The sequence below is a fragment of the Ammospiza caudacuta genome, chromosome 3, assembly GCF_027887145.1.
Source record: "Ammospiza caudacuta isolate bAmmCau1 chromosome 3, bAmmCau1.pri, whole genome shotgun sequence".
Taxonomy (NCBI): Eukaryota; Metazoa; Chordata; class Aves; order Passeriformes; family Passerellidae; genus Ammospiza; species Ammospiza caudacuta.
Genome location: NC_080595.1, coordinates 39,374,779 through 39,398,156, shown reverse-complemented (window position 1 = coordinate 39,398,156; position 23,378 = coordinate 39,374,779).

Here is a 23,378-nt window from a genome sequence, read left to right as displayed (position 1 = left end):
TATTGCATTCCTTACAACACAATGATGTCTCCTGACAGAAGAAAGATATTAATGAAATTAGCTACTCATGTACATGACCATGTAGAACTAGAAAAACACTGAGGAAACACACACAACAAAAAATTCTGGATTTCATTATTTAAATCTTTTGATAAATAGGTAAGTTTCTGATTTAGAGAGACTGATGTGGTGCAACTGCTGCTGTAGATTAAGTTCACAAAACACTGAGCACTTTTCAGACCATCTTATTTACTATTAATTGTTAACAAAATTTAGCTTAATTTCAGCTAGTGGGGAAGCTGAAGTTTACTAGGTTTCATCTCACATATAGTTGGAGCTTCATATTGAAGGAGCTTCATATTGAAGGAATTTCCGATGTACACTTTTTGCTGAGTTTTTACATTTATAATGAATCAGACATTTTTGAATCATGAATGAGTAATAGCTGCAAAAAGGATGATTTGGGCTTTTCAGAGTACACTGTGAAAAATATGGAACTGCTAAATCCATTTCTGATTATTCTTACGTGAATTGAGGCAAAGTTTCTCTTGGAGTTTTGCTTGAGTGCGTGCTACAGGATTTGGTCTAATTTTGCCTGTCTTCAGTAAAAACAACAGTGCAACTGATCTGTTCTTTGCCTGTCACAACACAAATGGACCTTGAAACAAAGATCTGCACTGTCAGCTTCAGTATGCTGTATGAATTAGTATTGACTGTAACTCTGCTTAGTCAAGAACATTATAAAAAGAAAATTCCACACAGATGGAAAAAAAGAAGAGACTTAGGAATGAAAAGATTGAGTTGTTTAAAAATAGGTTGGGTCCCACGTGACTATTTTTAAAAAGCTGTAACAGTAATACTTTAATGACTAAAATAACTCTACTGTGCAACTTTTGCTTTATTCTGACAGAATGGTGTTGTGTTGAATTTCAAGGCTGACCCTGGAAAGCATCTTAGGTGGCAAAGCAGAGATCAAGGCAAATGTCAAATTTTTCTAATTTATATCTCTCCAATCCTTTCAGAGTCTGGAGACAAGATGAAGTCTGACTGGATTTAAGGTATTATTTTCCCACATATGTCTCATGAAGAAATTTTCTTGGAACTAAGATCATAGAAGAAAAATCCCTTATACTTTCTGGCTTAGTGTAAAATGTGCATATGTGAAGCGTAACTCTGGTGAGGCTTTTCAAAATGTCTTGTTTCAGACAGATACTCATGACTGTGGCAGGTATCCCTAAACAGTGAAACTGCTATCAGCAAATGACCCTCTTCTCCAAGATCACATGAATGCCACCGTGCCATGCTGGAAGAAGGAAGTGAGGTTATATTTCACTTAAGGACAGAATGAAAGCTGGAACTGGTTTCATATTTTCCCCCATGTTTTCTTTCCACTCTCAGTCATATCTGTATGGCTGATGGTTAACAGGGTGCTTTGCTTCCATGTGAGGAAGCATTTGTTATTGCTTGCTTACTATTTTCCATAGCAACAAAATGTCTCTGTTTAAGATCCAGTGGAGATGAGCAAACAGAAAAGCCTTTAAGAAGCAGTTTGTAAAAAAAGCTAAGTTAAACTTAACTCTTTCACTTTAACTGTGTAGTCAGTATTTATCCTGGTATTTAAAAATGTCTTATCAAGGGCCAGAGTGCCCTCAATCTTTAAGCCCAGGAATGGACATTTTGGGTCAGATCCACTGTCCCCTAAGGACAGAAAGCCATCTCTGCCAGCACAGGGTAGTAGACTCCTACAGAAGAACACACAAACAGTAAAGGAATGACATGATAAATGCCCTACTTTACTCTTTTCCTCCTTCCCTCCTCAGCTTCCTTCAAGCTGCAACTGAGAAACTACCTTGACTAAAAGAGGTGTCTGTGCTTTGAAATGCAGGTGTAAGTTAGACTGAAAATAATTGTATCCTTTACTTACTCTATTAACGACAAGAGACTAATCACAGTCTCTGTGTTTGGTTACAACCTGCCCTCATGTAAGAAAAAGCAGACACAAATCTAAGATGGGAAATAGAGGCTATTCAAAAGGTCCAAATAATTTACTGAGCCATTTAAAGCCACAAAATGAATATAAAGTACATAGCATTAAAACACCTATATTGAAGACACCATCTAGTTTCCAAATAATTAGATCAAGTGAATTAAGACTCATGTCAGGCTGCAAAAGATAAAGTTTCCTAGAGACATACTCAGCACATGGAAAAGGCTACAAAAACATGGCTAGGGATACACACAGCAAGTGGTTTGTGCCCCTGCCCATAAAGTGAAGTATGTACAGGACTTTGTGCACAGGTCCTGCTCTTGCAGCAACATTAGATAGAAATAGCAGCCATTTACAACCTGCATTTCTTTAGAAACCTTTTCCCCACCATAGACATTACCTACTTGGTGATAGCAATAGCAGCTGAGAACTGTAGCCAGGTAAAGAGCACTACCTGCACAGCATTTCCTACAAAGGATTTGGAATTCAACAAACCATCCACCAGCACTGCCAATTCTCGTAACTTTTATTGTAAGACCTTCCAAATATGAAGGGTGCTTCCAGCCCTAAGTCCCAGAGTAATTTCCTATATTGTATTAACTGCACTTTTACCTTCCTTTCCCTTATGTTTATGTCTGTTATGACCACAGAAAAAACCTTGAAAACACATACATTAAAGCCTGAAAACTTCACAAATTAAAATAATTATCAATTTTTAGCTCCCATGATTACCAACCCAATCCAATTTGCATGAGCCTTGTTCAGGCAGTCCTGCAAACAGAGGGCTCTGACTCTCCATTAACCCGGTCTTTTTCTTCACAGTCTGTCCAGACAAGGGTGCTGTCACTACTTGGAAAACCGAAAATGCCCTAAACTAGTCATGTTCTCACTCTTCAATTTAGAAAAAATAAAAAAATTGCTTTGAAATAGCATTTAAAATAAATGTTAGCTAATCTCTGTTTGCTCACCAGCTGCTCCTGGATTTATAATGTTCATTTTTCATTTAACGGAGATAGATTTGGATTTCAAGTATGATGGTCTGGTATTTCTACTTTTAAAAATCATTACAAAACATATGGAGGTGGTTTGTAAATACTAGTGGAGCATGCACTGTGAGAGCAGCAGTGCTATGCAGCAAAGGACACTGAGTACATTAGGATCCAAGGAAGGGTAAAAACTTCAGTCCATAAATAACACCCTATCTTTTTCTCATCTTAGCTGGCATGAGAACTCTATTGTCTCTCATTTCTGGTTTTAGTCAGCTTTATTTTCATGGTTTGTTTCACCACCAGACCCACAGAGCTGAATAGCGGCCATTTTACACATGACTTAGAGCTACTGCACTGTATCAAAGTATCCATGTAGGATATTATAATTAGGATTTTTCCTCAGCTGCAACAAAACTGTGGTTATAGACAGTTTTAAATATGCCCAGTGATTTATGAAAATATCAAGTGACAGTGAATGATAAGATAGGGTTTTTGCAGTAGCACACAAAAGAGAGTGGGGAAGAAATGAAAAATGTCCAGGAATGTACATCTTCAATTTAAGCATGAAACAGCAACAGAACAAAAGCAAAAAAATCCACAGAATTCCACACTGTAATTTGTGTAAATAATTTCTATTTTCAATATCCAATCCAACAGTCTTTCTGTAACAGCTACATGTATAGCATGGGGTGGTTTTGGAGTCACTTATATTATGCAACTATGTGTTTCTTGTACTAACTCCTATTTTTTTACCCAGCAGGTCAACATGATGAACATAAGATAAAAATAACCACCTAAAGTCTGAATCAATTCCCAAAGTTTCTTTACATGTGGCTGGAATTTATCATTAAATCCAGACCCACTTCCCAAGTCCCTCGGATCCTGTGTGATGTTAGGGCTGCCAGATTTACCACCCATGGGGCCTGAGCACCCTTCACTTCTCACATGTCCTTTCACAGACCTGATGTGCCTGTGCACAGGAATTTTGGCTTTTTACCACACAGTAAATCACAGCTTCCCACTGCTGGCACAGCTCAGCCGGGCCCTGGGGCTGCGCTCACATGCACCCACATGCACCCACATGCACTCACATGCAGTTGGGCTGAGGGGGTGTCGCTGCCAGGCAGGCCATGCCAGAGGTCCTGGTGGCACACAGGACATGCCACAGCTCCTGGTGCCATGCAGGCCATGCCAGAGCCCCCAAGCCCTCCAGGACACCCAGGTGCCACAGTGGGACCTGGTGCTTCAGCCCCACGAGCCATTAGCAGCTGTGCCTCGGCAGCCATGCAGTGAGTTGTGGGCAGACAGCACTCAAAAGCAAATGAAGGAAAGAAAGGAAATTCAAATTAATAAGTAAAAAAAGCTCCAAATCCTCAAACCATTACAATATTCTTACCACTGTGTGTGGGGCTGCTCTGGAGCTGCCTCTGCTTTGCTTGGGAAGAGGTGTGTGCTGCAGCCGGGCCCTCACAGAAAGAGCGGGAACCCTGAGGGACGCCCTCAGCTCTCCCCATCTCCTCGCTTCTCACAGCCCTGGCTTCTCCAGGCTCCTACCATGCTGCTGCCTTCTGGATCATGACAGGTCCTTCCATTTCAAGGTATTACATGTCTTTTTTACATTCTGATTAAAACTGAAGAGTATGGTTTTAAAAGCACAGTTGGTTGATCTATAGCTCAGTGCTGCCAAGGCGGGGTGTGTGTTCACCTGCCTCCTCCCCTCTCCTCACCAACATGCTGGTGCTGGCAATTGCCAGAGCTCTTCTTATGTGCCAACTCCATTAGCTAAAATGGCAAAAAACCCACCTGAAAAACACACAATGAAAAATTAAATTGTTCTCTGCCATTCTAGAATTAAATTAGATCACAGCAGGGCCCGAAGTGTGCCAGAGCAGGTGTAAGAAAGTAGGTGTGCAGCCAACAACAGGACAAGTGGGAAGAGGGTGAAGAGATTGTCTCCTCTCAGTTTATTTATTGAATTTCAGCCTTTGTTCTACTTGAACTCTGAAACCCTGCCATATCAGCCTGGCATTGTCAGGCCTTTCCCCTCAGTCACCACTAAGTGCCAACCAAGTACTGCTGGATTTTGGAACCTGGCTCAAGCATCCATCCCTGTGCTTCTCCCTTCTCACAAGGAATACCAACAATGAGCTTTCTCCTCTGTAAGACAAAAAAAAGTTCCTAGGACAGGAATTGCTTTAATAAAATTTAGGAACTGATTTTACCATTATGCTATAATGGCTTAAGTGAAGCCTGAGCCTCTTTCGTGAATGAAAACTAGAACCTGCCACTGTGTCTAGATGTGCACATCCCCAAGGCTTTGTTCTAAGAAACATCCTTCTGGAGAGGAATGTTAGCTTCCCCTGTACAAGGCAACACACTGACTTATATGTCAGTAACTTTTCTAATGTAGAACGTGAATATTTTTCTTTCAAATCACTCAAAAACTATGAGGGAAATGCTGTGCAGGAGAAAGCATTATAACCTGCATATGGATTAATCTAATAGAGTGTTCATATTGGCATAGTATCAGAAAGGCCTTTTGGGTGTGATAAAATTTAGCAACTAATTCAGCCTATTTTTTTATGCCTTTCCTGGAAAATTGGAGAGAGCAAATACATTGCCTTTTAGTGTTGCTCTTATACTTCTTCCCACCCCACAGACAGAACAGGTTTTATGAATGCTAAAGGCAGATTGAAGAGTTTCTAGTATAAAGGCATAGGGATAGCAAAGTGCATTGGTTGAAGTTTAAAGCAGCAAATTTACAACAGGAAATAAAATACATTTTTAACACTCAGGTATGTAACTACTGGAGCAGTTAACCACAGGCATGTAAAACTCAGCATGTTTTGCACTCCTTAAATTTCAGCTGGTTGTCTTCATAAAAAATATTTTCTTATGAAGGTTTTGGAGTAACCATGGAAATGGCCAGATAGGTTAGGCAGGAGGTCAAGTCAGGCCAAACCATTATAACCATCCCTTTATACCACAAACTATCCTCTGTACCTAACAAGCCATAGGCTGATTGCCTTGAATGACTGTGAAAACCCATGTTTCCTAACAAGCTGACTTGAAAACCGAAGCTGGAGTGTGCATTCCCTGATTCCACTGGAGAGCAGAAGGCCCAAAGCAGCCTGCAGAAAGCTGTGAATTTGGAAGAAATTCTGCAGCTGAGGCCAAATATATTTAGTTCACCTTACATGACTATGGATTTTGCAGAAAGTAATCAGTCAATAATAATGCAAGTGCTATACAATTATAAATATTTTGCTTTCCAGTTTCAATTAGTATTGGCCACTTCCAAAAGAGTATTAGGAAAATCATTTTTTGCCTCTCTTGGCAATTTTCCCAAAGAGCAAAGACAGAGATGACATTGATTTTAATTTCATTAAGTGTATTCATTGTAATTATCCACTGTCAGAGTCAATGTTACCCAAAAAAAGAGAATTGAAACCTAAATTAAAAAGGCCTGACAAGTGTCAAGTCCTATTACCAGTTGACTTGAATAGCTGCACCTGATATGGGATATTTCTTTTTGTCTAATGTGCAGCTAGAAATAAATGTTCAAAGGGAAAATTTGATAAAACAGAAATAAGAAAATATCATAAGCTCTAAACATCAATATATAATGTAAAACTATACAAGATCACTTAGCAACAGTAATGGAATTAAATCAATATTCTGGCATCAGCACTATGTATTTCAGGACTATAAGTTTTGCTATTTTCCAGACTCTTCCACCTTATAGCTTCCCATTAATTACCTTCATTTGTCAGCTGGCAGTACAAACAAGGTACAAATGTTTAGTCTGCTGCTTGTGTTAATATCTAGGAGCTGCAGTAGACAGAAGGTTTCCAGAACTCTGCAGTATAATCACCCTATGAAGTTGCTTAGCTCTGATGTTTCTTAGCACTATTAGCATGATTTCTTTTTATTCAAATAAAGTAACAGATGAAAATTACTCAGGTCTATATTGGCTTGTTTGCATTCTTAACAAAACCATTTTAGTGCAGAGCCGTGATTCTGCCTCAATACCAGTTTTAGATGTTCTAACTTACAAGGTACATTTTAGCATGCAGCTTTAGGGCCAGAATGATTTACACAGTGGAAGATTTGCGTAAGCTGCCTTGTGTTCCCACCTCATGAATAACAACAGTGTAGGCAGAAATGGAGGTGAAAGCAGGTCCATAAACCAGACTGCTCTGTTGGTCTTCTCAGGCTGTGAAGCAACAGCATATTGAGACAAGAAGCACATTGAATGTTACTGCTGTGCTCCCACCAAGGGAAACAAACTTGATCCTAGGCATGGCTCCCTCAGTCACTTGGTGGGGCAGAAAGCAAACCAGAGTATAAATATCTATAATGCACAAGAGCTTTCCATCAAGCCTGGCATTGGATCAGACTTCCTCATTGCCCTGTAAACCAGCCAGTGCAATGCATCATCAAAACTGGAGATAGCATATTGTGCCATTCCTTTTCTGAAGTACCATTTATTAGCAGCAGGCACTCCAACATTGAGGGAAATCCTAGCAAAAGGCATCAGCAAGGACCCCTCCTCTAAACTTCTACTGATACCTTGTTAGGAGCTACCTTCAGCCTGTTTGGTCACTCAGCCAGGATTGTAACCCTGTCAGCATTCCTTGGACTAGAGCTTTTCTACGAGCAGCATCATCAACTGCTTTTAGTGCTACTTCTTATTTTTACCATCTGGAAGCTAACCAAATAGATACAGGTGAGATTCAGCCCTGCTCCTTAAAAGGCTTTCCCAGAGCACGATGGTGTGGCTATTTTGATTTACACTTGCTTTCTCAGGCTCTTTTTACACTGCAGCTGCAAAAAAAAAAAAAAAAAAAAAAAAAAAAAAAAAAAAAAAAAAAAGGTGGAAATTCAATGACCTAGTAAATTTTTCCACATAAAAGCCAGTACCAGAACTGGCATATTGACCTAGTTCCTCATGTTGCAGTAGGCTGATGTGCTGATGTGGATGTAACAGGCAGATATGCCAGGTACCCTGATCTTGCAATGTTTTATAAATGTCACCTAGTATCAATAGTTAATATTTTCAGGACTGTTCTTGAAGCCAGGTCCAATAAAGCTATAAGTCTTCAGAGAAGAGAGAATGTAAGTGGCCTTTTCTGTCTGTCCATGTGGAAGTACCTACTTCATCTCGTTTATGACAGCTCCTGAAGACAAGCAATAACGCCAGTTTACTTGTCTCTATACATCAAAGGAAAATGATGAAGATTTCTGTCTTCATCTGGCTCTTGCAGAAGCAGCTGGCGGGTTTATACAGCTGAGCTTTCCTCATTCATTTTATACATATTCTTTTTGTCAATATAAACACAGATCAAGGCTAAAATGTTTTACAAATGAAGCTAGAGACAAAAGAGGGCAGCTGGTCCCCAGAGGGAGGGTTCCAGCCTCCAGGTCAGACAGATGGAGAAATTTCCCTTTTGTGTCTCAAAGGTTGTTGCTAAGGAGACCAGTTTTGCTTCAACGAGGCTGTGGGATGGACTGGTTGACATATATGCAATATTTCTGCTACAAAGAGAAAAAGAAGCACAAGCCGTGAAGTCTTTATTGGGATAGAGGACAGAAAGCCACTTACAAGGGTCTTTTTAATTGTTGTACTTGTTCCCACTGACAAAAGTTGGTAACTTTACTATTTGTCTCCTTTTCTTTGCAGTCAACTTCATTTCAGATGAGAAGGAAAGTGTTGCTGCTAATGGCAAGATGAGACCTTACTACCAGCAGAAATCCAAGGTAAGCACAAACCTTCCCAGGGTCCAGCTCTCTAGATAGGCACAGTCCTTCCTTTACAAGTTCAGCAGGCAATCATTCCAAACTTAGCTCCATCTGTATACTCACTATCAATAGTATGCTTTTACAATGACAGGAGGGAAAACATGAACATGAGCTTGTTTCACCCAGATAGTGCTCCTGTCTTACTGACTGGTTTCAACAGTGCTTTAAAGTAACAGAAGTGTTTGGATTGGTTTAGAGCTTAAAATTTCTATTTTTACGTTTAACCTTCTAGCATTCTCAGTCTTGATTTTATTGTTTCATGTTGACATTTGTATCAATAGATTTGACATTCACATCAGTTGTATGACTGAGGTTGCAGGACCTCTATTGTCCAATCTATTTTTTCCCTGTGATGATCTTTCTATGAGATAAATTAATCTAGATGAACATTTCCTAAAAAGGAAAACAGAGGAGTTTCCACTGCAGCACTATTGAGAATTAAAAGGTCATTCAAATCTGATATACTTTTTAAAGTTTTACTATTCTTACTGTTCTGATTAGAAGAGGACTGTTTCACCAGAATAGTCAGATGCAGGAAAGGCTGTTGGGTGGACACCCAGTCTGTATGTAAATGCTGAGATACCTAACACAGCTTCTCAAATAAGTTCTAGTTGAATGAACATGTTCATCTGCACTAAGGAAATTCTGTCAAAGCTTGTAGCAGCAAAACTAGAGCAGATGAGGCTCCCCTAGCAATCTATGGCTCATCTAGGAATAATAAACCATCAGCCCTTCCCCTGTTCCCTGAGCCTAACTTTGCAAAAGAGTTGTAAAATATTGAGGAAGGGCATGCAGGTCTTATCAATGAGTTTCATTCTCCTACCAGGTGATGTGAGACTCTCTTCCCCAGTAATAATGGTGTGTTATTTCCTTCATTTGGCTTTGGCCCTTTAAATTTGGACACACTTTTTGGTTTTAACCTTTAAAATATTATCTCCATCAGTGACTTACAATATACACTTGAATAGAACAGATCTTTCCCATTGAAGGAAAACGTAAGCATGTGAAGCAGGCAGATGGCAAAAGAGGATTAAGGAGCCTTAATAATTTCTTTTCAGTTCATTTAAGCTCTTGTATTCCACTGTAATACATACATTGATTCTCAGACTACAGGGAAGTAAAAATAGAAATTGAATATGGCAAGACCACGTAGACCCAATGTGTTTCATTTCAATAATTGTCTATTTGTAATTCTTTTAATAGAGATTAACAAAACTTATCTAAATAACCAATTAATTCAATTATACAAATATATATATATATATATTTTACATGTATTGATACATTTTACATGTATATATATTTACATTTTATGTGTATTTACTGATTATATTAGAAGAATATAAGCATTATTACCTTTGAATTACACAGGAGACGTAAACTGTTTGGTTCCTTGATGGTCTTTTGCTTTGCACTTTTATGCTTGGAGGGAGGAAAACCTAAATATTAAAGATGTGCTTAAAAAGGTGTCAAACTGTGAAAAATGTGCCAGTACCAGCTCCTATTCCTACAGCTGAGAAGGAGTAGGTTCCAAAGAAGGCAGGTGAGTGAGGGCTTGTGACAGATAGAGAAAATTAAGGCTTATTTAGTGTGGTGCGGGCTGTTTTCCTGTGGTTAAAAACTGAAGAAAGAACACCTGGAAAAACTCTTCAAATGGCCTAATGTGCCAAAATTTACATGTCTTTTGTAAAATAAAAGGTAATTTTGTTGTTGTTGTTGTTACTTTTTTTTTGGGGGGGGAGATATAATAATGTTCTGCAATGCATTGTATTTTTATGGAGCATTGTTTCATAAAATCATCACCTCCTCAATGCTGAGCTCGTAGGAAAAAATGGATTTCATTGTAATGTCACTTAGATCTATCTCTAACCAGCTCTGGTTTCTTCTCACGTAATTACTCATCTCATCCTCAACTATTTATATCTTAGAAATACTTGGTTTATTTTTCCCACTCAGAAGGAATGCAACTAGAACAAATTGAAAACAAAAGGAAAAACCCAAAGTTGCTTCAAAATGAGTGGGCATGGAGTTATTCTTCTGAAAACACTTTTAGCTCTTGATAAATTATTAACACTTAAAAAAGAAAATGCCTAAATCATCAGAGATTTAACTGCAGACTTTTTGTGCTGAACCTTTTTTTTTCCTTTTTAAAGTTTTATAGAGAAAACACTGCTTTGTTCACAGTGCATTAATTCTTACTGCCTGTAGAAATTATTTTGGAAGGTGTCATGTTTTAAATAGGAGTTTCCAGTAATGTTTTTGCATTGCTTCTTTGCTTGTGGGACTGAGCTTGTAGTCAGTAATATACAACAGGGGCTTCAATTCTTTCAAAGCTGATGTGTTTTACACCCTGAGTACATTGTTGAGCTTCTCTGACAGTTTCTCTGGAGAACTTCTGCAATATATGAAGCTGGGGCTTCTCAGTTCTCAACCAAAGTGAATCGTGAAGTTGCTTCACACACATTAAGGTTCCTAACACCTTCACTATTCATATATCCTAAATGTGTGGGGAACATTCTTTGCTAACAAAACAGTATTGCAGCTAAGCCATAGCAGTTCTCAGCAGCTGAAGACCTCCTGCTCAGTTGTCGCAAATTGCTATAATTCACCTTCTCTGTGATAATATTTGCATTATAGCTATTAAAATCCATTATAATAAGCTACATGCAGAATTTTTGGCTTTACCAAAGGCGATTACAAATAGAGGCTGTGATATTATATTTTATGGTTAGCATTGAGATCATCTGAGCCCCAGGAAAATCAAAAGGAGCTTGGCCATTACTATAAATATCAGTGAGTTTTCACCAGATTTTGCAACTTCATCGACCTAGATACCCTTAAGACAGGCTTTTCCCCCCCTTTCACAATGGCATGAAAAATGAGAAATTTTGTCATGAAATTAAGATCTCTCAGAAAATGAGAATCATACCCACACAGTATGTTCATAGCCACTGGAGAGAGGCTTCATCTCTGATGTATTTCGATTTCCTCCAGTCCTGAGGAGGACTGGTGGCTCAGCTGTGTCAGGTTCCAGCCTTCCCAGATCTGTGGGACCTCACAACACCTTATCAATGAAGGATGAGAAGGAAACTGCATAAAAACTCTCTGAGATTTCATGCTTCCATGGATGTGCAGGCGGGATGTAGCTCAGGTTCATCCCTTTAGTTCACAAGGATTTTTAGGAGACAACAGCTTCCATAACAGGAGAAGCAGAGAAGCAACTGCTGCTTCTGTTTTGCTGCTGCAGTCTGGGTCATGGTACAGGAGGGTGCACAGCAGGGCAGCATCTGTACTAATAGCTGGTGGATAGCAGCCAGGTCTGCAGCATCTTCCTTTCAAACGCACAGCCCTCCAGCTTTCTATCAAAGTACAATCAACCACTGCTTTGGGAACAGCCAGCTAGAAATGAGGAGTACACAAACATGGCTTTGTAGCAAGGATAGGCAAGTGCTGTGGAAACAAATCTAGTTCACACAAATGATCAGCAACTTTTCGGTTCTTTCAAGCATTTCTGTGCTAGTAGGTTTCCACATAATGTCTCTGTAGGCCTGAGGCTTGACTTCCCTTTCAGAAGTAGGTCTGATCACAGAAATCTGCAAGTTCAGGAGTTCAGGAGCAGTTAGATGGAAAAAAAACCCACACCAGTTATTGTAGCCCCTAACTGGTTCGCTACATGACAGACTTCCTATTTTGCAACAAAAGTCAGCAGTAGCATCACACTTCACTGCTTTGCAGTCTGTAGAGCCTTCTCACTTCCTGCAAATACAGGATAGCAAGGCCCAAGGCTCCAGCAGGCTCTACCAGTGCAAATTGGGAAGCTCAAACACTGGTGAAATCTCTTTTAGGAAATTGCATAGTCATCTGTGTACAGGAAGGATGAACTTAAACCGGAATGTTTGCAGAAAAGAGCTGGAAGGATCGTTGGGGAATGAAAGGCCTTTTAAGAGATTGAAATAGAGCAGCTTGTTTAGTCTAGCAAGACTAAGATCAAGGGAGAAGATGAAAACTGACGACAAATACACTCATGAAGAGGGGTAAACACTAGGAGAAAAAGCTATTTAGGGTAAAAGACAGCACTGGCACAAGGGTACAAACTGACCCTTAATGATTTTAGAATAGAAAAACCAGAAAGCTTCTACAAGAATGAAATGCTGGAGCTATGACAGCAGCAGTGGAAACAAAGGGTTTAAGATGGGGTTTGACCTGGCTATGAAAGGGACTATAACATGGGACTTTACTTTATTGCTGTTTTATCTTTTTAAGACCAGTCTACACACAAAGGTACTGAAGTAACTCCAACCACTGCCTCTCCAGCAGTGAGCAGAACCTTCACACAGCAGATGAATTCCACAAGAACAATGAAGTGAGTCAAGGCTCCCTTGTGAGCAAGAGAAAAATGAACTTGGCTTTACTGCATTTGGAATTCGTTACTTGTAGGACTAAGGAAAAGCTTCGGATCTCACTGCATTAATAACTAAATACAAAACTCAATTGCTTGATTTCCTACATTAACAGTTATAGACACAAGACAGATTGTGATTTTAATGACGATTTTGTTATTTCTACAACTGAGGAGAGAGAGAGTGGGGGGGAAAGTGTAGTTGGGGTTTTCATAACTGCTGTAAAATGTTAATTTAAAAAAATTTTTTGAGAAACATAAGCAGGTACCTACCTGTTATGAAGGGTTTGTCATCATTTCCTGAAAGCAGTTTCTCCTAGGATATGTGTTCTTAGACATCATTGAAACATAGAAAAATAATTGCAAAGCTACATTGTTTTGCAGTGCTGTATTAATAAATAAATTGGCAAAAAGGCTTTGCCTTTATATGTGAGCAGGCTCATGGCTGTTCCTAGAATACTCATTCTGTTATTCTACACCCAGAGACTCTATCTTAGGCTTCTCTCATGGCCTAGTATTCTCATGCTATTGATGAAATTCCTTCCAACCCTCGAGTTAGAACAGATAAAAATGGTCTTTAAGGATAGTGTCTTTGTCCTGTCCTGTTGCTGATCCAGAGGTGTCTGCCACATTTCCATGCAACAGAGTGAGGCCTTGCTTGGATATGTTGCTTTTCTTAAAATGACTGGCTCTTCACAGATCTTAAACACAGAGAAGCAAAGCATTAGAGCCACATCTCTTTATGTTCAGGTTGAGATTTGCTGGTTTTAAATTCCTTGTTATATTTTGTCTGATCAGAAAGAAGAAACTGTTCATCTGGTACAGTAAGTGATTGTAGGCAGACAGTAAAAATATCAGTTATTCTCTTTCAGAGTATTCAGCTAATGGGTAATCTTACTCAAAGATCTAAACTATTTATTTATACAACACAATTAAAAAATGATCTCTGGTGTAAACCACTTATTGTAGGAAGGATTTGGGCCAGTTGGATCCAGCAGTGCATAGAAGAGAAGGGGAAAACAATCCTATAAATGGATGAGATTAAGAAGATTTATGAGATCATCTTGAAATTTCCCCAAGACAAACATGAGGAACAAGTTACCAGAGAAAACAAGTGGTGATTATCTATGTATTCAAGAGATACCTGATTCTTTCTGAGGTATGCTGAATGATGTTACTCCAGAATAGGATCATGTCAAGGTTAAATTTCAGATCCATAGTCTAAACTGGGCCAAATGGGAAACTTCAAAGGCCACCTATGTATTACTGGAAATACAACTCTGAATTCTGTGAAGATTTCTCAACTCAGTGTTCATTTCTACAACCATTCCTTGTGCTCTAGACTGCTCAAAGGGTGCTGGCCAGAAGAAATACATGCTTAGTCCTTTACTGTGGCCTTGATACAGGGAACTGGAGGAGAAAGAAAGGGGGCAAACCCAGAATCACTGGAGCATTATAAGCTCATATGGCTTCCCACAGAGGGCTCTATTTCTGATTGCATTCTGACAGCTCCTCAGACATATAGATAATATAGATTGAAATGTTAATTCTTCCTTCATTTCACAGGAGGTAAATGCAATTTCACTGTAAAAATGAGTTCACAGATAGTCAAAAGAAAAGTCACAGAGCACCATGGATGCAGCTTATCCTGAGGCTATGTCTACAGTTTTCAGTTTGTCAAACATTTTCACATACAGTAGAGAAATCCTAATTTCCTCAAGCCTAACCGGTACTCTGAGAATACATCACAAGTGTAAATTTTTGCAGCTTTATGGATAGATTTGATATATTTAATTTTTTCTTTTTTTCCTTATCTTTATCAAGTCTGGACATCACTGAGTATTACAGAATGCATGTGAAATGCTATTTAAAACAACATCTTACATTGTGGAGAGAAGGAAATCCAGGAAAACTATGTCATATTTTGCTTTTCAAAGTGTTCTTTGGCAGCTTAAGTTATGAACTCTTGCTTTATTCAGTTAGAATGTCTAAGGATGTTTCCCAGTAACACAGCTTTCTAAATGTGAAAAAACCTTCTTACCTTTTTTAACTCTCCTACACCATACGCCCATTTGTAACTAGGAGACCCTAAGTGAACAGGAAAGCACACTCAAAATAAATGTAGATTTAATCAGGAGATGTGATTGAATTGATTATTGGGTGAGTTTCAGAAAGAAAATGCCTAAGTTCAATATTTCAGATTGGATGTCTTCCCTACTTTGACTCCTTCATGTGCAGATGTTCTGCATACAAAAATGAGCAAACAAAGCTGGCTGACCTGAAAAGCTGGGACCAATAAAATTGTAATTTAAGTGTAATGCTGGTATAAAGTAAAATGGAACAAGCAGGTATAGAATGCCAATAAGTGTATATGTTCACCTCCCATGAATGAAGACTAATGGAAGTTTGCCATGCCAATAGATTTACCCCTAAAAGGAAATAGTTCACAGAATCCAAAAAATAGCCATGCACAAGCCCAGTTGCACATATCTCTGCCTGACAGTGATGAGCTTTTTATGAGATAGCTTAAATTACCTCTTTGAGACATTTCCTAAAAAGGAAGAGATAGAATTGTCCACAGCAGATTAAAAGATGTGTTAAGAAACAATGAACAAACAGTCCAAAATTGGACTCTAGTATTTTAATTTATTGGCACTTAGCACACATCTGAATATCAAAACACTAAGTGAAGTTCAGCATCAATTTTCACTTTGCCTGAATTCCTAGACTTTTGTGTGGGTTGCAACACAGCATACAATTAGCCTGACTTTCTAAAGAAATGCAATTTTGAAATCTCAGTATGGATTCATATATGTATGGGGTCCTGGAGTACTTTTGGAAACATTGGCTTGTTTCAGTCAGAGTGAAAATAAGCAGCTAGCCAACAGAGAGAGACCCTTCCAGTGTGCCTATACTCTCCCAATGCAGAAAAGGGTGTATTATAAAAGGAGCCCTTTTTAGACATGAGAGAATCTACACAGGATTCTGTTCTTTGGGAACAAAAATAGAAAAGCCTTAGAAACCCTAAAGCATTAGCAATGTCAGTTTATTTGTATGAGAGTGCATACTTATGTCTTAAAATGAATATAATGTTACAGGTTGGATTTTATTCTATACCAGAAAAAGCTGCAGGAGGTCAGACACTAATTCATGATATTTTCTCAGATCTGCCCACTGGCATGATGCATCTTCCAACACACCAAGGGCTAAATGGCTGCAAAGTATTGTAGTCAGAAAGCTTTCTGAAGGCACCTTGTAAATACAAGTTCACAGTGAAGAGGGGACACTTTAAAATCCATTTAATATTCCATTTGTAGAACTCAAGAGGAGCCCTACGAATGGGAAAGTGTGCAGTTTCACAGAAAGCAAGGCACAGTGGGCACACTTTCATCTGAAATACTTCACAAAGTCCGTAGCAAAAGAGGCAAAGCCCACAATTCCAGCAGGGGAAAGCTTTAGGACTGTGTGCAAACTGCTGTGCTCTTGGGCTTCTGTCTATGGGGTATGCCCGGGCAGCATCCTGCTTGAAACTGGAGGTGACATTCATCTTCCATTCCTATACTCATTTTTCAGTAGAAGAAACCAAACATATGTGGCAGAGGAGAGCTTGGCATGCTTTAGCTTTGTTGTGATGCTGTTCCACTGAGGGCTCTTAACTTCCATGTGCACTGTCTCTGTTGCTCAATGCCTAGAGAGTCTGAACAAACTTCTAAAGTTAGTGGAAAAACCTACAGGGTTTTAAGCTGGTTAAATAGATTAAGACTTCATGAGCAATGCCAAAGCCTCCTACAGGTTATAGGACAGCTATGTCAGATCAAATTCTTTGTTGCATGAAGTGCAAAGTAATCCCCTTTCTGTATGACTGCCTCTCATCCTGATGAAATGATTTGGTGAGAGGATGCCACCCCATATGCAAACTACTTACAGTTTTCCTCTTTTCATTCAATAACTGTAGGAAAGCAAAATACCTTCTGATTACTCCCACATCAGGGAGCAATCAACAATACTGACAAGATAAATATTTTTCATGATGCAGCAGTAAAGAAGGATGTCTCTCTCTTGCTGGCTTGTTTTAGGAATAGTGTCAGATACTCTGTAGCTCCAGGATACTTTAGGATTACAAATACCATTAGAGTAGAGTGTCCCGTGCCTCGCTTAGAACAATTTAACCAGAGAGCCATTTCATGGTGGTCTGATTACACCTGTTCACACTTAACTGATTCTGCACAAATTTGACCTCTGCTAAGGTGTCATGGTGCAGTGAATATCCTCTCTGTTGCTGGCCACGTTTTGGACTATTTCTTGAACTGTGATGACAGCCAGGTTATTCTAACTGCTATCCAGACATAGGATGGGATAGTCCTAGTTCCCCACCACAGTTCCAAAAAACAAACAATAATAGTCAAACAATTAAGTTAAATGCCTTGCTTGTAATTCTTGACTATTAGATTTACTGATGCCATCACTATCTTATTTTGCCCTCTTTCCCAAGTTATGTGATCATATTGCCTTGTGGTTGATTGTTGTTACAACTTAGAGCAAAGCCTAGATTTTTTTTTTCTTTAAATGCTATAGTTTTTCATGGGAGTTTAGAGAAAATATGAATTTAAGGTGTTTATCATTGAAATCTTATACAGTCTTTTAAACATAAGTATTTATAATACCATGTTGTATATAGTCTAGTAAAGCACTGCAGTTCCATATAGCAGTACTCCTTAGTTACCCCAGCTAATGCTCTTAGGCTAAGCATTGCCCTCCAAACATTTTACCTGCAAATATTTTCACCTAATGTGACAGAATTTCACCCAGTTAGAAGAACAGTGTTATCTTTCTTATTCTAGTGATGTCAGTCTCAGCTAAGAGAGACATCATTTGCCCAAATTCATGGCACAGACCAAGTCTGTGCTAGAGCCAAGAGAGTCTAAAGAGTCTAGAAGTTCAGGTTAATGCTGTAGTCGGAGAAATCTTCCTCTTTTCCTTTGTTCTTTCCACTGCCCTGCAGTGCCAGGGGAAATTCCCTTCATGTGCCAGTGCACTCACAACTATCAGTGTGCTGGAAAAGTGCTGGAAAGCACATTACTGTCAGTATGAGAAATAGTATTCCTCAGTATGCACTTCTTCAGTGTGGCTGGGACCTCCACAGCTCTGACACAGGGTATAGCACTTACTATAGAACCCCAGCTGAAATGTAGCATATTCGAGGCTTACATTCAAATAATTTCATATGTCAAATGCAACACCAGCTCTTACAACCCTGTGGATGCAGAAGATCAACGTTTACAGTCAGTTTGTTAATTTGCTCTCTCCATCTGCATTTTTCTAGTGAGAGCAGTTTGGACAATGTAGCAGGTGACGTAAATCTTTTCCAAATATAGAAAATATTTGATGATTAACCATAAGTACATGAACTATGAACTGCAGATATGTGCATCTGCCAGGAGAGGAAATAGAAATATTATGATTAAATATATTCCCACAATTTTCCCACCACTTGGTATGTAGCAGAAATTAGGGAGAAACAGTGGAGAAACAGTGAATATATCCCCAGAAATTCTTCTGTACTGCAGCACAGCGCTTCAGCAAAAACAAATATCTGGAAGCCCTGAGAGACGATGATGACATGCTACAGTATCCCTCAGAAGTTGAAAGTACTGGGTGGGCACTCTGTTTCCTACAAAGAGAATAAATATTAGGAAACAAACCATCCAGTTATTACAAGATAAAGTAGATATTAGAGATATCTGGTTGGGACTCCAAGCATTTAAAATTATTTCTTTTATTCTGATACCGCTTTTAGACAGGTTTCTAAGAAGCCTGGCATAAATGTTTTAAGTCATGGAAATGTTTTTTCCTTCCAGTTGTCTAAACATAGTGACAGTGAGCATGTTTCATAACGTCATTCTTAACATACATTTTTCTTTTTAGCTGTGCACTGTATCTGTAGGGAGCTAATGAGTAACCTAGAGCTCATCCTATGCTATAATATAGAATGCATTTTTAGTCCATGTGGATCACAGCCTGCTGGGGATTTGAAGATTAGGGGACAGCCTTGGTTGTAGTGCATAAAGAGAGATGGTTAAATTCTGGATCTCGAGAGGAGAGGCAAAAGCAAGATCACAACCCTAAACTTCAGAAGAGCAGACTCTAACCTGTCAGGGATGTGCTCAGAAGAAGCCCCAGGGATACAATTTAGGAGAGAAGAGGGATCCAGGGGAGAGGTTTTATTTTCAAGGATCATCTCCTCCAAGCTCAAGAAAGGTGACTTTTCTGAGAGTGAATCATGAGGGACTTGTCAAGGCTCTTACTGGCTCTAGATCCTCAGGATATGTGCTTGGCACACTAGATGGCATTGCTCTTCCCATTCCTAATGATGGGCCCATTCCTGGTGCCTCTTCCCACAAGTCCCCACTGATCTAGCTGACTCCAGCTGATGTTCCAACAGATAGCTCCTGAGGACCAAATGATGGTGAGCAGTTCCCACTACGGCTGGTTGTGGCTCTGGGTTGGGTCTGGGCCTTACTTTCACTAGGTGCAACCAAGCTGACAGTATATATGGAGAAGTCTGGCAAAAAAGCAAAGAAAGGCCCAGGCCCACTGGCCTTTCACAAGTGCATGAGACCATCTTACAGTGTAATGTGACAGTATCTAGGGAATATCTGGGGACTGTGACCTCAAAGCACTTAGAGCTGAAATGATGCCACAAGGGACTGGTAAAAAATCTACTTGGCTAAGTGCTGACATATGGTATATCTAAGTTGGTGTGAATTTTACCTTTCCAATATGGGGATGCAACTTTCTTCTTGAGTAGCATTATCATCTAGCAGTTTGTCTGTTAAAACTGCAGCATTTTTAGTAGGGCAGTTAAGTGCTCTGGAATAGCAATGGCAGTGAGCAAAAGGCTCAAAAGACTTTTTGACTGATGGCCATCCTACATAGCAAACAGCAAGTGGCTCAAGGCTCTTCCATTTGTACTGGACCAAAATCTAATTGTGTGTCAGATGGCTTTTGTGACTATGACTCACTGAAGATAAAATTAAACTTCATCTCCAGATCAAAAGGATTACCCACGAAATTCTGCCGGAAGTTGTCAGGGTTCTTAAGTCAGATCCCACCCATCCACTGGCTCAGGAGGCCCATTTCATCTCAGCCCAGGGCCTTCAGTCCCTGCCCCACTGGTGTCTGGTCTCCACCCCTGCCATGGCTCGTGCTTCACCCTGTAGGAGGTTCTAACAGAAGAAAGGTTCCTAAATATATGATTATCTCAAGAAGCAAAGGAAACAGCACGGGCTAGAAGTCACCCACCTAGAAATCCAAAGTCCTAGTTTCTCTGAGCACAAGTTAGAAGTATCTTAGACAATGAAGAAGATAAATAGCTTGGACAATATGTAGGGTCATACTACAAGGTACTACAATGAAAAAGAACATTATCTTTGCTGTGAATATTCTGGGAAATTGATTTGTCTCTGGGAATACCCTGGTATAAATCTGAATCTCTGATTTTATTGGAGCAATGTTAATTTATACTAGGAGGCAATCAGTCCATTTATAATTGTTATAGGGGAGAAAATAACTTACAATATTCAAAAGCAAACAGAAAGCATTAGGTAGTTCCTTGATTTTCTAGCCCTTGTAAAACGCTAATTAGAGAGAAGCAGTTAGTGATGGATCCAGTCTCATATTTGGAGTCAGGAAACATCGTTAAAAACACAGAAAATGAAAGTGTTACAAGAAACAGATGTATTGCCATACTTCGTATTCATAGGGAAAAGCAAATAGATGCAAGCAGACCAGCTGGGTCACTAATTTATTAAATATAGAGCAACGGTTTCTTTCTCTCCTTGGAATGAAGTCCACCATGTCTCTTAGCTTCCTCTTGCATCATTCAAACTTTATTTGGTCTCACAACACCTTATTTACATTAGACATCTCAGCTGCTTCTGATTCTGGTCATGAATGACATCCTCAAAAAGGCAGACACCCTAACTGTCCCTTCTCTCACTAATTTTAGCAAGAAGGAAAAAAAAATTGAGCCAGTATGTCCCATGCTTTCCTGAAACTTGGCCATAATCTGTTCCTGTTGTTGAGAATTGCCTACACAAATCAGGTAACATCCTTCAGGCTCTAACCTTCTTAACTGGCTTCCTTAACACCAAGAAATGCAAAAAGGAAAAAGGACGAAAAAGTAAAATCATCCTTAAACAAGGTTTTGACTTGTTTATGACAGCCTTTGGATTTTTTTTTTTCTTCTCTTTTGTGTCATGTTAACATAACATACAGTTATTTACAACTATTTGACAGCAAATCCAGATGGTGCTGTCCTATACACACTTCATACTGTTGTGGGTAAACAGGTGAAATGAGAGAGATACTTTCAGTACATTGAAATTTCAAGAGAATGAATTCAAGTTTCAAACCCTTTTCCATCCTTCAGTTGAGACTTGTTTTGCTTCTCAGTGTCTGGATTTGGTCCTTCTTAGAAACTGATAGATATCCATGTGGGGCTGTGTACTTGCCAGCATTTTACCAGCTCTCTACCTCCCACTGACACCTTCAGCCCAATACTGATCACCTCAGACTGGCTAGGGAACAGGGACAGGAGTTCCAAGGTTTTTGAATGGAATGATTATTGGGCTTTCAGGTACATTTTTCTATTGTATTGTGTATAGCTCAGCTTGCAGGACTACACAGATGTGAAACTTGGCATATAGCTATGTAGGAAGCAGGCATATGCCTCTGCTTTCTTCTTTGGCACCTTTAGGTTACATCTCTAGACCTCCACTGTGGATCTGTAGTTAGAAGTGATGGGAAAGAGCTTTCTGACATAACAGAAGGCTTTGTGAAGCACCTGTGGAACTTTCTGTGCAGTGGTACAGTTACCACACTTTTCCCATGGACACAGAAAATTGATGCAATAGCAAGGCAACTTGGAGATATCTCTCTCTCTCCCTGTATATATATATATATATAGATATAGATACATATATATATTTATATCCAATTGATGCAATAACCACAAGGCCAGTTTGCAGCAGGATATTCAGAAAACTAACATATAGCTCCTCCTTGAAAGTCTAATTTCAGTTAAGAACTATATCAAGGCTTCAGGAGGGCAGAACCCTTAATTTTTTTTTTGAATTTAGATTTTGACAGATGAGATGCCAGATCAGATTACACAAAGCAGTATTTTACAGAAGACCATATGAGAACAGAAGCTGGGCACGTTTTGACTTTGCATCTTCTAGGTCTTTACATGTCAGACTGAGGAGATCTGAACAATTGAGGGATCCAGCTTCTTAGGGATGTAACAAGAAAGTTTTAAAGAAATATGCACTCTTCTTTGCCAGGGCAAAGGTCCTGTTCTTGACATGAGGAAAGGTTCTCCTCCACAACACAGCAGTTTTTTTGCCGGGAGCAATGGCTATTATTTTAGTTCAGACCACCCACCCTCATCACAAGACTTAAGGATTTACAAATTTAGAAGAGCAATGACAGAAAGGATAATACAGACCAAAAAATCCTGCAATATGCAAAATGGGACGCTTTTCAGCAGCCTAAGCCAAGAAAAAAGTATAAAACAGGACTGAGCAAAAATTACAAACTGCAACAGCTGCTAATATAATCTGGTTTTGCTTTCTAGAGAATACTTTCTTGGAAAGCCCTAAAAGATAATGACTTTCCATTCAGCAAATACTTTAATGTTCTAATCATGGTATTTGAAGCTGGTTTACACAGAAAATGTCTCATTCCCTATTTCACCTAAACTTCCCCTATGCTAATGAGTGACAGATTTTTCCAATGAAAGTTTTAGCCTAAAGTCTCCTTAGGTTCTAAATCCCCATGTCCCATAAGAAATGTGGCCAAGCAGAGCTTTGAACCTGCTTTCTAAAACAGAAAAAGCACCACAGTCATCACCATTCTTCTTGGATTATAAATACATTGAAAATTCAATACAGGCTTACACACAGAGAATATGAAGTTAAAGGCAATTAAACATTATCTTAAAAATAAACAGTTCTTGGGCATTCTACATCTCATTTCCTCAGGAATAATATGGGGGAGACTGTGCATTAATGAGACATGCAGCTACAATAACAGATGTATTTAACAGGGGTTAAGATTCTGTTCCTAACACATGCTGAAGGAACATTATTCGGCATTGATCCCCTAGAAATTTTAAGGATAAATAATATAAAGTATATCC